This window comes from Nicotiana attenuata, unplaced genomic scaffold, assembly GCF_001879085.1.
Source record: "Nicotiana attenuata strain UT unplaced genomic scaffold, NIATTr2, whole genome shotgun sequence".
Taxonomy (NCBI): Eukaryota; Viridiplantae; Streptophyta; class Magnoliopsida; order Solanales; family Solanaceae; genus Nicotiana; species Nicotiana attenuata.
Genome location: NW_017671560.1, coordinates 120,722 through 146,468, shown reverse-complemented (window position 1 = coordinate 146,468; position 25,747 = coordinate 120,722). Strand labels below are relative to the sequence as shown.

The window sequence follows — 25,747 nt, the reverse complement described above, 5'->3', positions numbered from 1 at the left end:
GCCACTTAGTTCAATTGTATCGGCCCCAGTTATTCCGAGGGCTTATCAAGCTGCAGTGTCGAACCACGAAATCCTTCTTCGCTAGTATCGATGAAACAAAGATCGAGGTTGGATGAGCCAATTTGTTAGAGTCAGGACTTCAGAAATCATCCCTAAAGTAAAAAATGCCATTCCCGGAGAGGTGGAATTTTAACCGTAAGTGGAGTCTGAATTTCCCTTTATATCTACTCTTGTTCTCTTGTCTTTCATAGCTTACTCATCTTTCTTTTGGCAGCCGACGCTTGGGCGCCCTTGGCGGTGCCCGACCTCGAGGCTTGGGTCAGGAAACTATGCCACATCCTCTTATGACAAGCGTAAGTGACTTTTAAGGAAAAAATTCTTATTTTCATCAACTTTCAACATAAAAGCTTTCCGGAAACGTTCCCGGACTGCGCACGCAAATCGAGGAGGGTAAAAATAAAATTTGTAAGGCTTAAGAGCGCAAAATCGAGTTCTAAAATATAAGATTACCTTTTGGGTCATCACATTCTCCATCTCTAAAATAACCATTCATCCTCGAATGGACATAGAAAAGTACCTAAATTGGTGAAAAGGTAGGGATATCTACTCCGCATATCGAACCCGGACTCCCAGGTAGCTGTCTTAACAGGCTGACCTCTCCACTGCACCCGAACTGAAGGATAACTCTTCAACCTCAACTGACGAACCTGCCGGTCTAGAATACCTATCGGCTCCTCCTCGTAGGTCAAATCCTTCTCCAACTAGATAGTGCTAAAATCTAACACGTGGGATGGATCGTCGTGATACTTCCAAAGCATGGACACATGGAACACTAGATGGACTGCTGATAAACCAGGTGGCAACGCAAGCCTGTTGTCCACCTCTCCCACTCGCTCAAGGATCTCAAAAGGCCCGATGTACCTAGGGCTCAACTTGCCCTTCTTTCCAAACCTCATTACACCCTTCATGGGTGATTCTCGAAGCAACACTCTCTCTCCGACAAGGAATGCCACATCACGAACCCTATGGTCGGCATAACTCTTCTGCCTGGACTAAGCTGTGCGAAGTCTATCCTGATTGATCTTAACCTTATCCAGGCATCCTGTACAAAAATTGTACCCAATAATCGAGCCTCCGCCGGCTCAAACCATCCAACCAACGATCGATATTGTCTACCATATAATGCCTCATAGGGAGCCATTTGGATTCTCGACTGATAGTTGTTGTTGTAGGCGAATGCTGCAAAGGTCAAGAACTGATCCCACGATCTTCCAAAGTCTATAACACATACGCAGAGCATATCCTCTAAGATCTAAATAGTACGCTTGGATTGTCCGTCCGTATGAGGATGAAATGTTATGCTCAACTCAACCCGCGTTCCCAACTCAGGCTGCACTGCCCTCCAGAAATGCAAGGTAAACTGCGTACCTCGATCCAAAATGATAGACATGGGTACACCGTGAAGACGAACGATCTCACGGATATAAATCTCTACCTACCTCTCTAAAGAATAGGTAACTGCAACAGGAATGAAATGCGTTGACTTGGTCAGTCAATCCACAATAACCCAAACGGCATCAAACTTCCTCTTAGTCTGTAGGAGTCCAACAACGAAATGCATAGTGATGCGCTCCCACTTCCACTCAGGAATCTCTATCTTTTGAAACAAACCACCAAGCCTCTAATGCTCGTACTTTACTTGCTGGAAATTTAGACACCGAGCTACATATGCAACTATATCCTTCTTCATCCTCCTTCACCAATAATATTGTCGCATGTCCTGATACATCTTGGATGCGCCCGGACGAATGGAATACCGGGAACTGTGTGCCTCCTCTAGAATCAACTCATAAAGACCATCCACATTAGGCACACAAACACGACCCTACATCCTCAAAACGCCATCATCTCCAACCTTAGGCTGCTTGGCATCACCGTGCCGCACTGTGTCCCTAAGGACAAGCAAATGAGGGTCATCATAATGCCGCTCCCTACGGTCAAACAAAGAAGACCGAGAAACTGTGCAAGCTAAAACACGACTGGGCTCAGAAACATCCAACCTCGCGAACTGATTGGCTAAGGTCTAAACATCTAAGGCAAGCGGTCTGTCACCGACTGGAATGTATGCAAGGCTGCCCATACTAGCTAACTTCCTACTCAAAGCACCGGCTACCACACTGGCCTTCCTAGGATGATACAAGATGGTGATATCATAGTCTATCAATAGCTCCAACCACTTCATGTGCCTCAAATTGAGCTCTTTGTGCTTGAACAAATACTGCAAACTCTTATGATCCATGAACACCTCACACGACACTCCATATAGATAGTGCCTCCAAATCTTCAGCGCGTGAACAATGGCTGCCAGCTCCAAGTCATGAACAGGATAAATCATCTCGTGAACCTTTAGCTACCGTGAAGAATATGCAATAACCTTGCCATCCTGCATCAACACCGCACCAAGTCCAATACGTGATGCATCATAATATACTGTATAAGGCCCTGAATTTATGGGCAATACCAACATCGACACCGTAGTCAAAGTTGTCTTGAGCTTCTGAAAGCTCGCCTCACACTCGTTTGAAAATCTTAACGGGGCACCCTTCTGGGTTAACCTGGTCTACGGGGCTGCTAAAGATGAAAAGCCCTCCATAAACCGACGGAAATAACCTGCCAATCCCAAGAAAGCGACTGAGTCCAACCAAAACTTGCGTTTTGACAACTTAGCATACAACTATCTGTCTCTCGGCGTCTGAACTACGATCCAAAGATGCTGCCCATGCTCCTCTCGGCTGCGGGAGTAGATAAAGATATCATCAATAAACACAATCACAAAGGAATCAACGTAAGTCTTGAACACCTGGTTTATCAAATCCATAAATGCTGCTAGGGCATTTGTAAAGCCAAATAACATCACCAGGAACTCATAATGCCCATATCGAGTCCAAAAAGCTATCTTAGGGACATCGGACGCCCTAATCCTCAACTGATGGTAGCCAGACCTCAGATCGATCTTTGAAAATGCTTTCGCACCCTGAAGCTGATCAAATAAGTCATCAATCCTCGGCAATGGATACTTGTTCTTGATAGTGAATTTGTTCAAACTACCGGTAGTCAATGCACATCCTCATTGACCCATTCTTCTTATTCACAAATAACGGGTGCACCCCAAGGTGAGACACTAGGTCTAATGAAGCCCTTATCAAGCAAATCTTGCAACTGCTCCTTCAACTCTTTCAACTCTGGCAAGGCCATATGATACAGCAAAATAGAAACGGGCTGAGTGCCCGGAACCAAATCAATACAGAAGTCAATATCCCCATCGGGTGGCATCCCTGGCAGGTCTGCAGGAAATACCTTTGGAAAATCTCGAACAACTAGTAGAGAATCCATAGAAGGAACCTCCGCACTAGAATCGCAAACATAAGCCAAATAAGCTAGACATCCCTTCTCGACCATACGCCGAGCCTTTGTTGATACCCAATATATATATATATATATATATATATATATATATATATATATATATATATATATATATATATATATATATATGCAAATATATATATTACCTTCAAAATAGCGTATGCATGCATATATAAGCACACTCAGATATTTTAATATTTTTCCTTAATTTTTAAAGGTTTCAAATAAATTTATTCCACTATTTTATCCATAAAAACCTAGTAATAATTTTTATATTATCATTTTTGGTGATTCGCTTGTTGAAATTTTATATTTATGCTAATATATAGCTAAGGGAGTTTTTGCATATTTATTACAAAATTATTTAGTATTTTTAGGGCTAAATTGTATAATTGCGATATTAGCCTCTTTTTGGATTTAATTGCGTTTTTCTTCATGAAAACTAAGTCCAGTATTTTTAAATGGTTAATTATATGTCATAAATCATTTTAGTACTTTTAATTTATTTCTAGAACTCAATTTACTATTTTTTATAATTTTAATAGGGGAAAATTGATTATTTAAATGATAGCCCATTTACGTTTCAATTATAGCCTAAATTCTACCCCAATCCTCAACCCGATTGAACCCATCGGACCAGGCCCAAACCCAGTTTCATAAACCGCCCCACATACCCGTTGTAATCCAGGTCGTTGTTCATTCAGATCAACGCCCAATAATCGCCCTTTCCTTAATTAATTCCAAACGACCCCAAAACCCTATCATTTCTCACCTACCGTCGCCCTTGAACCCCCTTCCTCTCAAACCCTCTCTGCAACACCACCTAAACCCTAGCCGCCGCCACCCTATTCCACCATAATACCCTCCTAATCTATGGCCTTCTATGGTCATTTGAGGCCTGTACCAGTCTTCCATGGCTCCTATGTGTTTGGTTCTATGGTTTCATGACCAGACCTCGAAGGGATTTGGTCCGGTCCTTACTCGATGACCTTTCTCCGGTCATCCCTGACCTTTCTCCGGCCAGCCATGTCCATTCGAGTCAGATCCTTGACTCCCCTAGTTAGATCGGTAACTTTCAAGGCCTTTCTCATTTCTTTTGGGTTTTCTGAAACCCTAATCTCTAAGACTTTTTCGATTGCTTTCAGATCCACCTTAGATCTATGCTTGCCATGAACTTATTAAGTGCTTCTCGAAGTTTCTTTGACATTTCTTTCAAAATGACTCTTCACTTTCCGATTAGGGTTTTCCTTCAAGTTTTTCTTTTCAAAATCTCTGCTCTGATTTTTTAACGTGTCTGTGATTTTTCTATGTCTTGCTCATGTTGTTCTCCTATCTGAGTTACCATGTTGAAAACCCTAATTTCTTTTAGGGTTCATTCGAATTCTAAAACTGTTTGCTAGCACTTGTTTGATTTATTTGCTTGTCACCTTTTAAAATCGATTGTTGTTGAAACCCTAGGTCTTTGGGCCTGAAATTGTTTGTTTGAGTACTTGACTCGACTGAAAGCTTTTGTTTTAGACTCTCTCTTTTCTCTATGTGACTCATCTGATTTTTTTTTACTATCTTTCAACTCGAATAGGGTTGAAACCCTAACTATTTAAAAGGGGTTTCCTCACCTGCTATTGTGAAACCTTTACATGTTTCTGATGCTCTGTTTTCTTCCCTATTAATTCAATGTGACTCGACCTACTTGATTGCTATGCTTTGAATGTTTGCTTTACTACTGAACCCTAGCTTATTTCTGCCACTATTGCTTGTTTGTGATTTTGTCAATAAGTTTGGCCTCGCATGTCTGATGACCTTGTTCACTTTATTTATATGCTGAAGTTTCTTCCTTGATTGATCATCATCTTGTGACTGGTTTCTAAAGTTTTCCTTTTATGAACACTGATTTCTTTCGTCCGTTCAAATTGATTGATTCTTTCCCCTTTACTATGATACTTTGCCTTACTGAATCTTTTCCAAAATATGTATATTTCTGTACCTAGACTTGATTACTTACTTAATGCTTGTACTAATTCTTTTATGGATATAATCAGTCTGTCTCTAAACTGGTCTCTTTCCGTATTTAAATTTATTACTACGCATTAGACAAGTGATTCCTTAATTAAAGGGAATCACTTGTATAATTGATTCTGACTGTTGATTGTTTCTATATTTGTACCAAAACTTTACTTATTACCTCTCCTTCACTCGTTTTCAAAAGCTATATATACCCTGCACCCCTCTTCTTTCAAAGACAAAGAACAACAAGGAACGAAACACTTGAGTTCAGAACACACACTTCACTCAAAACTCTCTCTCTTTTCCCTGTTACTAATTGTGTTGCTGCCTTGTCTGGCCGGCTGAAAGCCAAGGCTAGGCTGTGGAAATTTGCTTACTTTTCTTTCTACATTTGCTTCTTTACTGGTATGTTCTAATTAATTTTCAAGCATCAAACACAACATGTTGTCTCTACTATTTCCTTCACTCTTGCATATTTCCTGCTTGTGTTTAATCAAGTTCTATTACTAAGCATACTGTAATTTGCCCCTTTCTCTTCGGAATTGATGTTTTTTCATGTATGAACTCTATCAGTCACTTATTATACATGATACCAAACCTGACCATCCTTAGGGTCATATGCTTCACATCCCCTCTATGTGTTGTGTTCTCTAGCTGGTATATGGTCATGCTAGCACCATCTACTGATGTGCATGCCCAAGCCTGACCCCATCCTAGGGTCATATGCTCCTTGCAATGTATTCCCAAACCCCTGACCCCTTGTGGAAAAAAAATGTTGATTCTGTGTAGTGTTAGCTTTACTACTACTATTTTCCATTTACTTTTCCCCTTTACTATTCTCAACCCAATTTTAAACAAATCCATGTTTTTGAACTTCCATTATACTCTTAGACTTAGGTTATGCCCCTCTTGTGTGAGCCTTGCCTTGGGACCCATGAGCTCCCTCTGAACTTGGACACATAAGGAATGGCCCTTCCACACTGAACTCATCTCTAGCTGGTTATGCAAACTTGGGTGTAAGCACTGCCCGGGGTCCCTTGAGACCCTTAGGGAACTTTGACCCGCCCAGGTCCAAGAAAGACTTTGAAACAAGTGGCATTTGAGGTGATTTGTTCCGTAACTTGGAGAGGAAGTCAGAATCAGGCTTCCTAGGGTTGTAACTTCTTATTTTTACACTTTTCTGATGTAATTCAGTACTTGGTCTGTAATAATTTGTAATAAACATTGGGGTTGGTTAGTGAAAAGGGCTGGGTAATTATGCATGTTTAACTATTAGAAGGGTAGAGAACATGCCTATAGGACCTATTTTCTGTATAATTCAGCATTTAGATAATCTGCCTATAGGATTTTTAGCCCGCATGTTTAATTCTGCATTCAGATGACATGCCTATAGAATTTGTCCCAAATTCTGCATGTTTATTACCTCACTTTGACACCATGCTCCTAGGATCTAAAGAGTTACAATCAGACATCATGCTCATAAGGTTAAAATCAGTTCTTTTTAGAAATCATGCCTATAGAAATCTCATGTAATTTCTGCCTGCTTCATTTCACGTTCGACTAGATATCATGTCTGTAGGAATTAAAAAGCAGCAATAGTAGAGATCAAGCCTATAGGATCTGAAACCAGTCTAGTTTAAAATCAGCTTGACTCATATTGTTCTGAACTAATTTGTTTTTTTTAACAACTCTCTCTTCTTAATATGGTTTAGAAAGAATTTCTATAGGATCTCAAATTGATTATTTTAGAACTGTTACTGCTTTGCCATTTTCAAATCGGTAATAGATATCATGTTTATAAGATCTCACCCAAACACTTAGGCAAGCCTTAGGTAATAACAATAAAGACTGAACCCGCCTTTGTTAATCAGTAATTGCTACAACCAGCAGGCGGGCCTGATTCGGACTTCTTATCTGAGTTATGTAATAAATTGGTTTGCTTCAACAACTAAAACTCCCCTTTCTCAGTATTTTAAATTCTGACCTTAAATGTGTTTTAAGTCATGCTATTTTATGTGTTCTATTTGAGGAGGTATATCTGAGCCTCTTTGTTGTTTAAATGTTTCCCCTTTAAATGCAGTCCTACGTGTTTTTGTATGTCGCCTTAGCCTTTTACCTTTAAACCTAAGAGTTGGCCTAAAGTCCTCCCTCTTATAGGAATAGTAGTCCTAAATTCCTCCGGGACTGATAGGAATAGAACGAGTAATAGCATGCAATAGAGGTCGAGACCACTCCGCGCTTTAATACCTTAACGGGGTGGGAAGGGTAGATATGGATATGATGACAGGTGCACTAATACCACGTGTAGCCCCTATTTAGAGGAGTGATTGCCGGGTATTGCATTGATGTGATCCATATTACAAATAAACCTAGGACCCTTCTTGTATTCGTCAGCATGTTTAGTTATAACTCTTTCAAAACTTCGTTTTATTTATGTATTCAAAATCCCATCTTATTTGAGCCTTATATGTTTACTTGCTAATTGCACAAATTCACAAAGAACTGTATGGCTGGGAACCACACTAGTGGATCCTGAGGGGTGCCTAATACCTTCCCCTTGGGATAATTTCAAGCCCTTACCCTATCTTTGGTTATCAAAATGTAGTTTTAGTTGAACCTTACAGGTGTCCTAATGCACCCTAAGTCATTAGGTGGCAACTCTTCAAATGCAAAACCCAGTTCCCAAAAGGAATGAGTTGTCCTATGCCCAAAATGTCATAAACCCGATTTTCCGATGCAAAGAGGGAAAAAGGGGGCGCGACAGCATGGCGACTCTTAGGTTTCCCTGCACCAACAATATGGCCGAATACGAAGCTTGCATCTTGGGGCTTAAAATGGCCATTGACATGAACATTCAAGAGCTGCTAGTAATTGGAGATTCGGACTTACTTATACATCAGGTACGAGAAGAATGGGCAACCAAGAACACCAAGATACTCCCATATCTGCATCATGTACAGGAATTGAGAAAAAGGTTCACGAAGACGGAATTCCAACATGTGCCCAGAATCCAGAACGAATTTGCCGACGCATTGGCTACCCTTTCATCCATGATACAACATCCCGATAAGAATTTCATTGATCCCAATTCGGAGAAAATTCATAATCAGCCGGCTTACTGTGCCTATGTTGAGGATGAGGCAAACGGAAAACCTTGGTTCCATGATATCAAGGAATATTTGACAAAGGGAGAATATCCGGAGCATGCCAATCATACTCAAAAACACAAACTTCGGAGATAACCACTTCTTTCACAGCGGAGGAATCCTTTATATGAGGAATCCTGATTTGGGATTACTAAGGTGTGTCTACGCAAAGGAAGCATCCAAGCTACTAGAGGAAATTCATGCTGGGACCTGCGGTCCGTATATGAATGGTTTTGTGTTAGCAATGAAGATACTCCGAGATGGTTACTTTTGGATGACTATGGAAATAGATTGCATCCAGTATGTCCGGAAATGCCATCGCTGTCAGATTCATGCAGACATTATAAAAGTGCCTCCGAGCGAGCTCCACACAACAAGCTTACCATGGTTGTTCGCTGCCTAGGGAATGGACATTATTGGACCAGTCGAGCCTGGTGCTTCCAACGGACATAGGTTTATCCTAGTAGCGATCGACTATTTCACCAAGTGGGTCGAAGCAGCATCTTACAGAGCAGTAACTAAGAAAATCGTGGTAGACTTCGTCCGCGACCGCATTGTTTGTCGATTCGGTATCCCTGAGTCGATCATCCCTGATAATGGCTCCAATCTCAACATCGACCTAATGAAAGGTATGTGTGAAACCTTTAAGATCAGACACAAGAATTCCACAACCTACAGGCCTCAAATGAATGGAGCCGTAGAAGCCGCCAACAAGAATATCAAGAAGATATTGAGGAAAATGATAGAAAAGTATAAACAGTGGCACGAGAAGTTAGCATTTGCTCTGTTGGGGTATCGCACCATAGTCCGTACATCGACCGGGGCAACCCCCTATATGCTGGTTTATGGTACAGAGGCGGTCATTCCCGCCGAAGTAGAAATTCCTTCCCTAAGGATCATACAGGAAGCTGAGCTCGACGACGCAGAATGGGTGAAAAGTCGTTATGAACAACTAACTCTTATAGACGGAAAGAGGATGAACGCAGTTTGCCATGGTCAACTCTATCAGAACAGAATGTCCAGAGCCTTCAACAAAAGAGTCAAGCCAAGACAGTTCACACCGGGACAGCTGGTGTTAAAGAAAATTTTCCCGCATCAAGATGACGCCAAAGGGAAATTCTCTCCCAACTGGCAGGGCCCATACATAGTTCACCGGGTTCTGACAGGAGGAGCCCTCATACTTGCAGAAATGGATAGAGAAGTCGAGCCAAAGCCGATCAATTCAAATGTAGTCAAGTGTTACTATGCGTAATCTTTATGTTTTCCCTACATGATGTAAATTGAACTACGCCTGACCTCATTCCCGTTTAAGAGGGGATACGTAGGCAGCCCTATGGGTTCGGTCACAATTTAATAAAATTTTAATTTTTCCCCCGAAATTGGAAACTGGGGCAGAATTTTGAGGAGGACCCTCAAAATTCCGAAGTAACTTCGGCCAATCGCCGCACAAGCGATAGTCACAAGCATCAACCCATTAAGTGGGGCAGTATTTTGAGGAGGACCCTCAAAATTCCATAGCAAGAGAGGTTGCAATGTCCTCAACCACGTCACAGTCGTCGATTCATCTAAAAAGTTATTCTTAATTATATACTTATGTCATATTTTTTACGAAATCATGCATGTTCACTACTGAAATTGCCTTGTTTAGCAACGCTACCCCAATAATACATACAGTATCACCAGATCAAAGCCGAACAGGTCAAGCAGAGCCACGGGGATACGAACTAACCTCCCCCTTTTTTACAAAATTCACGATTTTTCTTTGAATGCAGGCACTTGGATTGGAAAATCATCAAACATATTATACACTCACGAGACAAACATTTTTCAGGAATACAACTCTCAAGACGTTGCACTTACCCACATTTGCTATCCACACACATCGGCGACATTCCGTGTGTCACAATGTCCCTACCAGTCACAATATCGCGATCTGCTATCAGCTAAGAAATCTCCGTTACCATTTGCCGTTTTTTTTCTTGCAGTCTGCCTTCCAACTTGCATAAGGCTACCATTCTGCCTTCCGAGGTTAAGCTCTACCTCTATCTGCATCTGCATTGCATAAGGCTACCATTCTGTCTTCCGAGGTTAAGCTCTACCTCTATTTGCATCTGCATTGCATACGGCTACCATTCTACCTTCCGAGGTTAAGCTCTACCTCTATCTGCATCTACATTGCATAAGGCTACCATTCTGCCTTCCGAGGTTAAGCTCTACATCTATCTGCATCTGCATTGCATAAGGCTACTATTCTGCCTTCCGACTTGCATAAGGCTACCATTCTGCCTTCCAACTTGCATAAGGCTACTATTCTACCTTCCGAGGTTAAGCTCTACCACTATCTGCATCTGCATTGCATAAGGCTACTATTCTGCCTTCCGAGACTAAACGCTATCTCCATCCACACTGCATGGCTGAAAGATCGCTCGCCACACACCACATCTGCATGGCTGAAAGATTGCCTCATACTGCATCTGCATGGCTGAAAGATCGCCACATTCTGCATCTGCATGGCTGAAAGATCACCTCATACTGCATCTGCATGGCTGAAAGATCGCCTCATACTGCATCTGCATGGCTGAAAGATTGCCTCATACTGCATCTGCATGGCTGGAAGATCGCCACATACTACATCTGCATGGCTGAAAGATCGCCACATACTGCACCTCATGGGCTGAAAGATCGCCTCATACTATATCTGCATGGGCTGAAAGATCGCCTCATACTGCATCTCATGGGCTGAAAGATCACCAAATTATCCAAAGGCATCATCGTTCGGAGGCACCATTTTCATAGCCCGAGAACACCATATCATGGCCTGAGGACCCCTTTTGCATATCATTATTCAAAGGCATCATGGTTCGGAGGCATCATCCTCATAGCCCGAGAGCATCATTTCATGGCCTGTGAATCCTTTATTGTACGCTTCATGGCCCAGGACGTCATGGTCTAAGGACGTCATCCTAACCGTCCGAAGACAACATTCATGGTCCGATGGGAATTTGCATCATGTTTAAATTTATGCACAGTATACGCTCGTATTGTTTTCTAATTGCAGTACACCGACGAGCAACAGCTAGCCCGACAGGAGCAGTTCCGCTCAGTTCCCACAGCCACATCAAACCTAACCATTCCCGTAAGCCTGTCACCCACCCTGGCCGAAACATTGCGTCCGTTCTGGAAAGTACCCGTCGGCATACTCCGCCAACGGATCCTGAACTACATGCGGCCTGATTCCTGTAAAATCAGGGATATGTAGGCAGCTCAGAAGCCAGGGCGCGGCCTGACCTCTTCGAGTCGTTTCGTTCGGTCAAAATTGGCCATCATATCTTGACCCGACAACTTTTTCATCCTTCCCGGGTAAAGAGGGGCAACTGTAGATACCCAATTTTTTCCTATATATTTTAATATTAAAATACCTTCAAAATAGCATATGCATGCATATATAAGCGCGCTCAAATATTTTATTATTTTTTCTTAATTTTTAAAGGTTTTTAAATCAATTTATTCCCCTATTTTATCCATAAAAACCCAGTAATAATTTCTAAAATTATCATTTTTGGTGATTAACTTGTTGAACTTTTATATTTATGCTAAAATATAGCTAAGAGAATTTTTGCATATTTTTTACAAAATTATTTAGTATTTTTTAGGGCTAAATTGTATAATTGCAATATTAGCCTCTTTTAGGATTTAATTGCGTTTATGTTCATGAAAACTAAGTCCAGTATTTTTAAATGGTTAATTATATGTCATAAATCATTCTACTACTTTTAGTTTATTTCCAGAACTCAATTTACTATTTTTTATAATTTAAATAGGGGAAAATTGGCTATTTAAATGATAGCCCAGTTACGTTTCAATTATAGCCTAAATTCTACCCCAATTTAAACCCAATCCTCAACCCAATTGAACCCATAAGACCATGACCAAACCCAGTTTCATAAACCGCCCCACTTATCCATTTTAATCCAGGCCATTGATCATTCAGATCAACGGCCAATACTCGCCCTTTCCTTAATTAATTCCAAACGACCCCAAAACCCTATCATTTTTCACCTACCGCCGCCCTTGAACCCCCTTCCTCTCAAACCCTCTCTGCAACACAACCTAAACCCTAGCCGCCGCCACCCTAATCCACCCTAATACCTACCTATTCTATGGCCTTCCGTGGTCATTTGAGGCCTGTACCAGCCTTCCATGGCTCCTATGTGTTTGGTTCTATGGTTTTATGACCAGACCTCGAAGGGATTTGGTCCAGTCCTTGCTCGATGACCTTTCTCCGGTCATCCCTGACCTTTCTCCGGCCAACCATGGCCATTCAAGTCAGATCCTTGACTCCCCTGGTTAGATCGGTAACTTTCAAGGCCTTTTACATTACTTTTGGGTTTTCTGAAACCCTAATCTCTAAGACTTTTTGGATTGCTTTCAGATCAACCTAAGATCTATGCTTTCCGTGAACCTTTTAAGTGCTTCTCGAAGTTTCTTTGACCTTTCTTTCAAAATGACTGTTCACTTTCCGATTAGGGTTTTCCTTCAAGTTTTTCTTTTCAAAATCTCTTCTCTGATTTTAACATGTCTTTGATTTTTCTATGTCTTGCGCATGTTGTTCTCCTATCTGAGTTAGCATGTTGAAAACCCTAATTTCTTTTGGGGTTCATTGGTATTCTGAAATTGTTTACTAGCACTTGATTGATTTATTTGTTTGTCACCTTTTAAAATCGATTGTTGTTGAAACCCTAGGTCTTTGGGCCTAAAATTGTTTGTTTGAGTACTTTACTCGACTGAAAGCTTTTGTTTTAGACTCTCTCTTTTCACTAAGTGACTCATCTGGTTTTTTTTTTACTATCTTTCAACTCGACTAGGGTTGAAACCCTAACTTTTTAAAAGGGGTTTCCTCACCTGCTATTGTGAAACTTTTGCATATTTCTGATGCTCTGTTTTCTTCCCTATTAATTCAATGTGACTCGACCTACTTGATTGCTATGCTTCGAACGTTTGCTTTACTACTGAACCCTAGCTTATTTCCGCCACTACTACATGTTTGTGATTTTGTCAATCAGTTTGGCCTCGCATGTCTGATGACCTTATTCACTTTATTTATATGCTGAACTTTCTTCCTTGATTGATCTTCATCTTGTGACTGATTTCTAAAGTTTCCCTTTTATGAACCCTGATTTCACTCGCCCGTTCAAATTGATTGATTCTTTCCCCTTTACTATGATACTTTGCCTTACTGAATCTTTTCCAAAATAAGTATATTTCCGTACCTAGACATAATTACTTACTTAATGCTTGTACTACTTCTTTTATGGCAATAATTAGTCTGTCTCTAAACTGATCTCTTTCCTTATTTGAATCTGTTACTACCCGTTAGACAAGTTTTTCCTTAATTAAAAGGAATCACTTGTATAATTGATTCTGACTGTTGATTGTTTCCATATTTGTACAAAAACATTACTTATTACCTCTCCTTTACTCGTTTTCAAAAGCTATATGTACCCTGTACCCCTCTTCTTTCAAAGACAACGAACAACAAGTAAAGAAACACTAGAGTTCAGAACACATACTTCACTTAAAACTCTCTCTCTTTTCTCTGTTACTACTTGTGTTGCTGCCTTGTCTAGCTGGCTGAAAGCCAAGGCTAGGCTGTGGAAATTTACTTACCTTTCTTTCTGCATTTTCTTCTTTACTGGTATGTTCTAATTAATTTTCAAGCATCAAACACAACATGTTTTCTCTACCATTTCCTTCACTCTTGCCTGTTTCATGCTTGTGTTTAATCAAGTTCTATTACTGAGCATACTGTAATTTGCCCCTTTCTCTTCGGAATGGATGTTTTCTCATGTATGAACTCTGTTAGTCACTTATTATGACTTGTGAATCCCAAACCCCCATATCCCTTATGTGTTTATATTCTCTAGTTGGTTTGAGGGCATGTCAGCACTAGACATTGCTGTACATGATCCCAAACTTGACCCTCCTTAGGGTCATATGCTTCACATCCCCTCTATGTGTTGTGTTCTCTGGCTGGTATATGGGCATGCTAGCACCATCTATTGTTGTGCATGCCCAAGCCTGACCCGTTCCTAGGGTCATATGCTCCCTACAATGTATTCCCAAACCCCTGACCCCTTGTGAAAAAAAATGATGATTCTGTGTAGTGCTAGTTTTACTACTACAGTATTCCAATTACTTTTCCCCTTTACTATTCTCAACCCAGTTTTTAACAAATCCCTACTTTTGCACTTCAATACTCTTAGACTTAGGTTCTGCCCCTCTTGTGTGAGCCTTGCCTTGGGACCCATGAGCTCCCTCTGAACTTGGACACATAAGGGCTGGCCCTTCCACACTGAACTCATCTCTAGCTGGTTATGCAAACTTGGGTGTAAGCACTGCCCGGGGTCCCTTGAGACCCTTAGGGAACTTTGACCCGCCCAGGTCCAAGAAAGGCTTTGAAACAAGTGGCATTTGAGGTGATTTGTTCCGTAACTCGAAGAGGAAGTCAAAATCAGGCTTCCTAGGGTTGTAACTTCTTATTTTTACACTTTTCTGATGTAATTCAGTACTTGGTCTGTAATAATTTGTAATAAACATTGGGGTTGGTTAGTGAAAAGGGTTGGGTAATTATGCATGTTTAACTATTAGAAGGGTAGAGAACATGCCTATAGGACCTATTTTCTGTATAATTCAGCATTTAGATAATCTGCCTATAGGATTTTTAGCCCGCATGTTTAATTCTGCATTCAGATGACATGCCTATAGAATTTGTCCCAAATTCTGCATGTTTATTACCTCACTTTGACACCATGCTCCTAGGATCTAAAGAGTTACAATCAGACATCATGCTCATAAGGTTAAAATTAGTTTTTTTAGAAATCATGCCTATAGGAATCTCAAGTAAATCCTGCCTGCTCCATTTCACGTTCGACTAGATATCATGTCTATTGGAATTAAAAACCAGCAATAGTAGAGATCATGCCTATAGGATCTGAAACTAGTCTAGTTTAAAATCAGTTTGACTCATATTAGTCTGAACGGAAAAGGGCCAAAACTATCCCTATCGTTTGGTAAATGGTTAATAAATACCCTCCGTCCATCTTTCCGTTCAAAAAAACACACGAAGTTAATTCTATTAATAAAAATACCCCCGCGACTAACGGCAGAACTGATGGAGTGTATTTTTTTGAACGGATAGATGGACGGAGGGTATTTATAAACCATTTAGCAAACGATAGGGATTTTTAATTGGGCCACGTGGCGATCTTTGACTGGAACAAAAAATGAATATTATTTCAACCCATTTACCTTATCCGACCTATCTACAAAAATGGGTAGTATCTATCACACCCATTCTCACTCATCTGATCTCCCCCTTTCTTCTTCTCCAATTGGGACACTGCATACACACAATAACAAATTAGTTAAAGAATAGATAAATCCCAAAATCAAATAACCCGAAATTCAAACCAGATTCTGAAATTTCTCCAATCAAACTCAGGATAAGTATTGAAACTCTTAAATGGAAAATCAACAGATACATTTGGGTTGTTAAGTAAGAAGACAAGGATCAAAACAAACCAAAAATCTGAAACAAAAAAACTGAGCCCAAATGCTAAAATTGTCCAAATATATCAATCAAATCTAGGAGAAATATTGAAACTTTGAAAGGGACAAGTAATGAAAATTGTTCATAAGAAGACAAAAGAGCCACGAAATAACAGAGAAAAAACAACTACATATAACTGATACAAGCGCACAAGAAAATTAAAATCAAGGTGGTAAAAATCTTGAAAAGTGAAAGGGTTACCATATTCTAGGATAAAGATTGAATCTATAAAAGGTAAAAAAAAATAAAGGGTTACCTTTGGGATGTTCATAAGAAGAATAAGAGGAGGACAAAGAGCCATGAATTGCACATAAAGTGAAAGGCAAAGCCATATTTTCAAACACAAAGAAAGATTTGTTTCAACAAAGAAACGCTAAAAATTCTTTGTGAGATGAGAGTGGGTGTGCTGGGTGATAGAAAAAAAAAGCAAAGAAAAATAAAGAAAATAATTAGGCGGGTCAAATAAATAGGGTCGGACCAGGTAAATGGGTAAAAATATGACCCATATATGATTCTTGGTCAAAAATCCCTATCGTTTGCTAAATGGTTTATAAATACCCTCCGTCCATCTATCGTTCAAAAAAACACACTCCATCAGTTCTGTCGTTAGTCGCGGGGGTATTTTTGTTAATAGAATTAACTTCGTGTGTTTTTTTGAACGGATAGATGGACGGAGTGTATTTTTTTGAACGGATAGATGGACGGAGGGTATTTATAAACCATTTATCAAACGATAGGGATAGTTTTGGTCCTTTTCCGTATTCTGAACTATTTTTTTTAACAACTCTCCCTTCTTAATACGGTTTAGAAAGCATGTCTATAGGATCTCAAATTATTTATTTTAGAATTGTTACTGCTTTGTCATTTTCAAATCGGTAATAGATATCATGTTTATAGGATCTCGCCCAAACACTTAGGCAAGCCTTAGGTAATAACAATAAAGACTGAACCCGCCTTTGTTAATCAGTAATTGCTACAACCAGCAGGCGGGCCTGATTCGGACTTCTTATCTGAGTTATGTAATAAATTGGTTTGCTTCAACAACTAAAACTCCCCTGTCTCAGTATTTTAAATTCTGACCTTAAATGTGTTTTAAGTCATGCTATTTATGTGTTCTATTTGAGGAGGCATATCTGAGCCTCTTTGTTGTTTAAATGTTTCCCCTTTAAATGCAGTCCTACGTATTTTTGTATGTCGCTTTAGCCTTTTACCTTTAAACCTAAGAGTCAGCCTAAAGTCCTCCCTCTTATAGGAATAGTAGTCCTAAATTCCTCTGGGACTGATAGGAATAGAACAAATAATAGCATGCAATAGAGGTCGAGACCACTCCGCGCTTTAATACCTTAACAGGGTGGGAAGGGTAGATATGGATATGATAACCGGTGCGCTAATACCACGTGTAGACCCTCATTAGAGAAGTGATTACCGGTTATTGCTTTGAGGTGATCCATATTACAAATAAACCTAGGACCCTTCTTGTATTCGTCAGCATGTTTAGTTATAACTCTTTCAAAACTTCATTTTATTTATGTATTCAAAATCCCCTCTTATTTGAGCCTTATCTGTTTACTTACTAATTGCACAAATTCACAAAGAATTGTCTGGCCGGGAACCACACTAGTGGATCCTGTGGGGTGCCTAACACCTTCCCCTTAGGATAATTTCAAGCCCTTACCCTATCTCTGGTTATCAAAATGTAGTTGTAGTTGAACCTTACAGGTGTCCTAATGCACCCTAAATCATTAGGTGGCGACTCCTCAAATGCAAAACCCAGTTCCCAAAAGGAACGAGTTGTCCTATGTCCAAAATGTCAAAAACCCGATTTTCCGATGCAAAGAGGGAAAAAGGGGGCGCGACAGCCTTCATATAAAAGATAACCCTGCTGGTAGAATGACCAGGTGTCCCTCTCCACTCTAATCAAGGCAACCCCGGCAAGGCTAAGGTCACTATCTTGGCATGGCAGTCCAATATAGCATGATATGGTGACAGCCAATCCATCCCCAAAATGACATCAAAATCAACCATATCGAGAAGTAGAAGATCAACGCTAGTCTTAAGACCCCCAATAATAACCACACATGAATGATAGACACGATCTACAACAATAAAACCCCTCACAGGTATGGACACATATACAGGGGCACTCAAGGAATCACGCAGCACAACCAAATATGAAGCAAAGTAAGATGACACATACGAGTAGGTAAACCCTGGATTAAATAGAACTGAATCATCTTCACTGCAAACTGAAACAGTACCTGTGATAACAGCAGCGGATGACTCTGCCTCAGGCCTGGCTAGAAAAGCATAACATCGGGGCCGGGCCCCACTACTCTAAACTATATCCTTGGAACGGCCCCCTGCTGGATGGCCTCCACCTCTAGCGACCTGACATTTACCTCTAATGGCCTGACCTCCACCTCTAGCGGCCTGACCTCTACCTCTAGCTGTCTGACCCTTACCTCTGGCTGGCTGAGCGGGCGGTGGTGCACCTGGTGCCGGAATCATGGCACGAGAACTCTGTTGTTGTGGCGGAATGCCCAATAATCTCGGATAGGTCCTCCTGATATGGAGCTCGGATTGAGGCGATTCTTGAAGAAATTTTCACCATGTGGACTGGGGTAAATGTTTTTCACTTATGTTTGATTTTATATCATGAATCTATCTTCATTTTCGGCATTTGATTGAGGGTTCCAAAAGAGAAATTAAGGTTTTAGCCTAAAGTTTCATAAAGTGAATTTTTGAGTTTTGAATATCGATTCGGAGTCGGATTTGAGTGAAACTAGTATGGTTGAACTCGTAATTGAATTTGTTATCGGATTTTGTGAGTTTTTTCGGGTTCGGAGGTGCGGGCCCGGATTGGACATTGTGGATGATTTTGGGCTTTTGATTGAAGATACAATATTTATCGATGGGCTTGTTCCTTAGGCATTATTTAATGTATTTGAGTTGCTTTTGGCTAGTTTTGAGTCGTTCGGTGGTCGGTACGCGTGAGATGACATTTTTGGAGCATCGCTTGGCTTGCTCGGTATTGGAATTGGCTTGTTCGAGGTATGTAACACTTCTAAACTTGTGCTAAGGGTACGAAACCCCGAATTACGTGCTATGTGATTGGCTCTGAGGTGATGCACATGCTAGGTGACGGGCGTGTAGGCGAGCATCGTGTGAATTGTGACTTTGTTATTTCTGTGGTACTGCGTAGTTACCTGATCTTACCTGTAACCATGAAATTTGAACGTACTTGAGTTGTTAAGTTGTAATCCATATTAGAAACCATGTCTAGGATACATGCTTATCCTGTTGGGTGAGGTCATTCTTGTTGTTGAGTTATTTGCTTTCATTGCATTACATACTCAGTCATACGCATTCATATGCATATCATATCTCAATCTCTGTTACCATTTATTGATACATCATATCATCATTTTGTGCTAGTTTCATAGCATTGTGAGCTTGAGAGATTGGAGAGATTGATGAGTGAGTGAGGTCGAGGGCCTGATTATGAGTGACATTTATGGGATCGGGCTGCACGCCACAACAGTTATACTGATTTAAGATAGCGCTTGGGCTGAAGGAGCCCCTCCAAAATCTGCACAAAGCCCCAGTGAGCGCGGTTGATTATATTGAGGGATAAATCTTCCCTAGATATGGATCTTGTCCGAAACATTTATATACAAGGGGGTGGATCTTCCCCACGGGCTGGATTTGGCCCTACTCAGTAGTGAGTGACTAATGGTCAATTGATGTATATATTTCGGGATGGATCTTCCCTGGGTCGGATTGGCCATATACAGTACTGAGCGATTGAGCATGATGAGTGGAAAGTGTGAGATAGTGAGATTGAGTACTCTGAGAGTGTGAGTACATGAGTTCATCTCTGTGATACATTGCATTGACATGCACACATGACATACAGGCATAGAGATGCTCTTTTTCATGTTGTACGGCATCACGTCATTCATGACTTCTCACACATATTGACGTATGGGCATAGAGAGGTATTTTACACTTGCTTTCTAGAAGAAAATGAAACATCTTATTTATTGTTGAAGGGGTTTTTTTTGGAAAATATTACAGTTTTCAAACTCACTCGTATTTTCGATTATTTCGGTAAGGGTTTTGGGTTTCTCACTGATATAATTGAAAGGTTGAACTATTTTTCGAGAAAACTATGGAAAAGCTAAGCATTTTATCTCTGAGTTACTTCTTTTATTACTTGCTTTACATTGTTATGAACCGTTATTGGCTATTGGATGTTGGACCCGACCTTCGTTCCAGCTCATCACTACTTTCAACGTAAGGTTAAGTTTGTTACTTATTGAGTACATGGGGTCGGTTGTACTCATTCTACATTTCTGCACCTTGCATGCAGATGTTGGCTGCTGATATTGCTGTGATCGACGGGAGCTGGAATTGAAGACGTACCTACATTCCGGTTGTATTTACCTCTTGTTCATGGTAGCCTTAGATTTATAAAACTATGTTTATGTACTTTTCGAACAGATGATGTATTTATTTCATACCAGCTTTGTAAATTCTATTCTTAGAAGCTCATGATTTGCACTACTAGTTCTTCGGGAACGTATAAGATTGAGATATTTTATTTTATTTTATTACCTTATTAATTTCATTAGAATTGGATAGTTGTTAATTGGCTTACCTACCTAGCGGGTTGGGTTAGGTGTTATCACGACTAGTTAGATTTTGGATCGTGACAGGTCTTATTAGTTATTTTCCTTGTCTGGAAATATTTTTTCTTCTCTTGATAGAGAAATCATTTTCCAATTATGAGAAAAATATTTTTCAAAACATTTAAATCAACCAAACATGAGAAAATTAAAAAATATTTTCCTTCATACCAAACACACCTGTAGTCGGAGGCGGACACACATGTTAAGTTGAGGGGTCACCGGCACCGGAAACTTCGGCAAAAACTCCATACATACTTATAAATATTTTCAAAAAATAGTCAGATATTAGCATAGGCCCTCGTACCAATCATTATGAGCAGTGATAAATTTGTATTGAATATTATGGTGCCACTGCAATCGCCGAATCCTAGGCCCCCTCTGCCCGTAGTGTACAATATTTACTCATTTGGCTCGTGAGAACGATGATGGAAATTCAAAGGATAAATTTGGTTTCACCCATCTATAAATACCTTATTTAACACAGAAAGATCCAATTAAGAGAAGGAGAGATGGAAGTTGCTAAAATTCTTCACATGAATGGAGGAATTGGAGACACTAGCTATGCAAAAAACTCTACGCTTCGGGTATCATCACACGCCTTTTTATTTCCTAATGGAGTTATAAACTCAGCAAGGATTATAAATAACAATTTCTTATGAATTTTACTTATATATACGGATAGTGTAAAAGATATAGTTATCATTTAAGTGAACTGATAGTATTTCTTTTTATATTATCCGTGAATAAGGCTTAAACTCATTTCCTTTTACTTAGCTAGCGTTTGGACATAGATTTGGTTGAAACTTGAAAAAAAAGTTTTTGAAGTTTTGTTGAAAAAGCCCAAATAATGAAAAATGCACCGTATAGCCACTCTCAAAATAATAGCCGAATATATACACATACACATTTTGTATGTTATATACAAATTTTATATAATTTTTCGGTTACCAAATGTAAATAGTTTCTGGCGCGGGCAAAAAAGTATAAAAAGGCCAAAAATAATTTTTGAAAATTGAAGTTGTGTTTGGACATGCATTTTATTTGAAAAGAACTTGAAATTTTGTGAGTGGAAGAAAAAAATTCACCCAAAAACTTTTAGGAACTTGAAAAATAATTCAATTTTTTTTCAAAAACTGCTCATATTCCATGAACTAACAGTTTTTTTAATATTTATTTTTTAAAATGTACCTAAAATCTATGACCAAATGGCTGCTTACATTGTATTACCATGTACAGCAAAAGGTGATCCTCATGACAAAGCCAATAAGAGATAAAGCCATATCTGCACTCTACCGCAGCCTTTCCCCAGAAACCATTTGTATTGCGGACTTAGGTTGTTCCTCTGGACCTAATACTTTCTTGGTGGTCACCCAAATTATTAGTGTTATTCGCGAAGAATGCAAAAGCAACGACCAAAACAACAACCACCAGAATTTCATGTTTTCTTGAATGATCTTCCTGGGAACGATTTTAATACCATTTTCCGGTCGTTGCTGCCGAAATTCTACGATGATTTGAGGGAGAAGAACATGGGAGAAGATGGATTTGATCCAAATAATTGTTTTGTCTCAGGAGTTGCTGGTTCATTCTATAATAGACTTTTCCCTTCCAAGAGTCTGCACTTTGTCCACTCTTCTTACAGCCTCCACTGGCTTTCTCAAGTATGTTTCCCATTTATCTTTATTCTATCCGATATATGTATAAGGGGAGCTTTGGCATATAGCCGGTAAAGTTGTTGTCATGTGATCAGGAGGTCACGAGTTCGAGCCATGGAAACAACCCCTTCCAAAAATGAAGGGTAATGTTGCATTACAATAAACCCTTGTGGTCTGGCTCTTCCTTGAATAAGGACGATTGAATACTTATCACTTCACATTACTTTTCGGTGGTATAATATATTATAACATCTTCAAATGTCTCTCTTATTATCAAGTATTATTTTAATTCGCTGGTTATAGGTGCCTGATGGAATAGAGAATAACAAGGGAAATATTTACTTGACAAGTACAAGTTCAGCAAGTGTGATTAAAGCGTATTATGAGCAATTTGAAAGAGATTTCGCAACTTTTTTTAAGCACCGGTCAGAGGAATTTGTGCAAAATGGGCGTATGATATTGACAATGTTGGGCAGAAAAAATGAAGATCTCTTTAGCAGAGGGTGTTCCTACGAATGGGAGCTTTTAGCCACGGTCCTCAAAATGGTCGGTGTAAGAAATTTTTTTATACTATCAAGTTATATTTACTCGTTGTAACAGGTAACATATTTGATATTCAAGATATAAGTTCCACATTTTAAGAAGATTCACGTATAATTTTTTTTATATGATCTGATCGTATAAATCTTTTTAAATGCAGATAACATATATATTTTAAACTTTTTAAAAAAATACTTTTTAAAAATGTATTTCGTACCACTACTATTAATAATAGTCCCCCCCCCCCCTCCACACACACACCCAAAAGTTACTTAAGATATTTTCTCTTTATCCATGTTCTTTTTTCTGCATTGTCTTCTTGTGTGGTGCATGCATCTCATAAACGGAATTGTCTTCTTGTGTGGTGCATGCATCTCATAAACGGAAAAGGGTTAATATTACCCCTAAACTATTGGAAAAGGTTTAAAAATACCCTTCATTCACCTATTGGGCTAAAAACACCCATTCATCCATTTTTTTTTAGTTCATTTATGCCCTTTAACCGTTAGGTCAATACTGAATTAAAAATAATTATTCTCTAAATTCCACGTGGCAACTTCTTATTGGTCGAAATTAAAACATATAACCTATTAGAAAGACCTACTCATATCTACCCATTTTTTGGACCAACCCACCAGAAATATTGACCCGACCCAAATAAAAAGTTCAACTAAAAAATAGACGCCCCACTTCTATCTAATACCGTGGTGTCCGGCAATCAAGTACTTCTTTTTTTTTGGTAATCGTGGTATCCGGATTAGCTTACACGCACTTCGACTAACATTAAGTACTTCTTAATAGAACACAAGGGCATGGCTTCAATGTATCGCTGATTATAATCTCAAATAAACTTAGCTAATCAAAATAAAACCAAGACTAGATAATTATACTTCCACATCGCAACAATTACGAAAAAATCGTTAACGCCAAAATGTTATACTACAGGGATATGATGACATGTCCTGTAACCTATCACTCAAAATGTTTTCAGAAACTTCTAATGAATTTTTCCAAAGAAAAACTAATTATTCGAACTAGTTTCGTTACAGTTCTATAAAAAAGTCAAGTCATCAAACTTTCTCTGTTACTAGTAATTTTTTTTCCATTCGCTGTTCGAAAATTCACCATCAGTATTGACTATGAGGAAGAAAATGCTCATTTCAAACAACTGAACTAAAACAAAATTACTAGAAATATCAAACAATACTTCCATAGATAGAATTAGTACCTCCATTCGGGAGAAGAGAGAATTCCCCGTCCGATATGCGGACCCGTTATCCCCATCTTTTTCCCGACTCAGGTACTTCCTTCTTCTGTCTGTTCGAGGATGAACGGTTGTTTTAGAGGTGGAGGATGTGATGACCCAAAAGGTCATCACTTATTTTTAAATTGAATTCTGCATTTCGAGGCCTTAAAAACTTCTTTTAGCATCACCTCGATTTGTGTGCACAGTCCGGGCACGTAGCCGGAAAGACTATATGTGGAAATCTATGAAAAATGATAAATTTTGACTATAAAATGAATTAATTTGATTTCGGTCAATGTTTTGGGTAAACGGACCCGGACCCGTGATTTGACGATCCCGGAGGGTCCGTAGGAAATATGGGACTTGGGCGTATGCCCGGAATCGAATTCCGAGGTCCCAAGCCCGAGAAATAAATTTCTGAAGAAAATTATTTTCTGAAATTGTTTAAAGGATTTGGAAATGAAATTTGATTAGAACATGTTGGTATCGGGCCCGTATTTTGGTTCCGGCGCCCGGTACAGGTCTTACATATGATTTAAGATAATTCTGTGAAGTTTGGTAAGAAACGGAATCCGTTTGACGTGATTCGGACCTTAAATGCAAATTTGATTTTTAAAGAAGTTTTGAGAAATTTCATTGATCTTGAGGTTTAATTCGATGTTCATGATGTTATTTTGGTGATTTGAGTGCACGAATAAGTCCATAGGATGTTTTTGAGGTTGTGTGCATATTTGGATTGGAGCCCCGAGAGCTCGGGTGAGTTTTGGATAGGCCACGGGGTGCATTTTGAACTTAGAAAATTGCAGGATTGTTGCTGGTGTGATAAGGCCTGCAGGCTTCGCATTTGCGAAGCCTGGCTCGCTAATACGACAATCGCAAATGTGAGGGCTTGGTCGCATATGCGAACCAGCCCAGGCCTGCCTTATCTCGCAAATGCGAGTTATGTTCCGCAATTCCGATCCTCGCAAATGCGAAGTAGGCTGGAGAGGCTTGAAGTCGCAAATGCGACATTGCTGATCGCAAATGCGAAGGTCCAGCTTTCCTAAAGGGCTCGCAAATGCGATGCCTGCCTTCGCAATTCCCAAGCCAGCAGAGGTCGGGGTTCGCAAGGGTTCGCAATTGCGAACCCCTGTTCGCAATTCCCATATCAGAGACCTGCAACTTTTATACTTAGACGATTTTAAAACCCATATTTCATATTCTCTCAAACATAAACACACTTAGGCGATTTTTAAAGGATTTCTTCTTCTCCAAATCAATTGTAAGTCATTTTTAACTAACTTTCTTCAATTCTTAACATCTTTTAACATGATTTCAACTTCAAATCAATGATTTTCATGGAAAATTGGGTGTTTGGTAGAACCTAGGTTTTCAAAAAATTGGGATTTGGACCTCGATTTGAGGTCCGACTTCAAAACAAATTATATATT

General features: G+C 39.6%; 1 pseudogene; it reads left to right on the top strand.

Moving 5' to 3' along the window:
- Nucleotides 1-23,128, top strand: part of LOC109208989 — a 28,304-nt pseudogene extending 5,176 nt beyond the window's left edge.
- The last annotated feature ends 2,619 nt before the right edge of the window (nucleotides 23,129-25,747 follow it).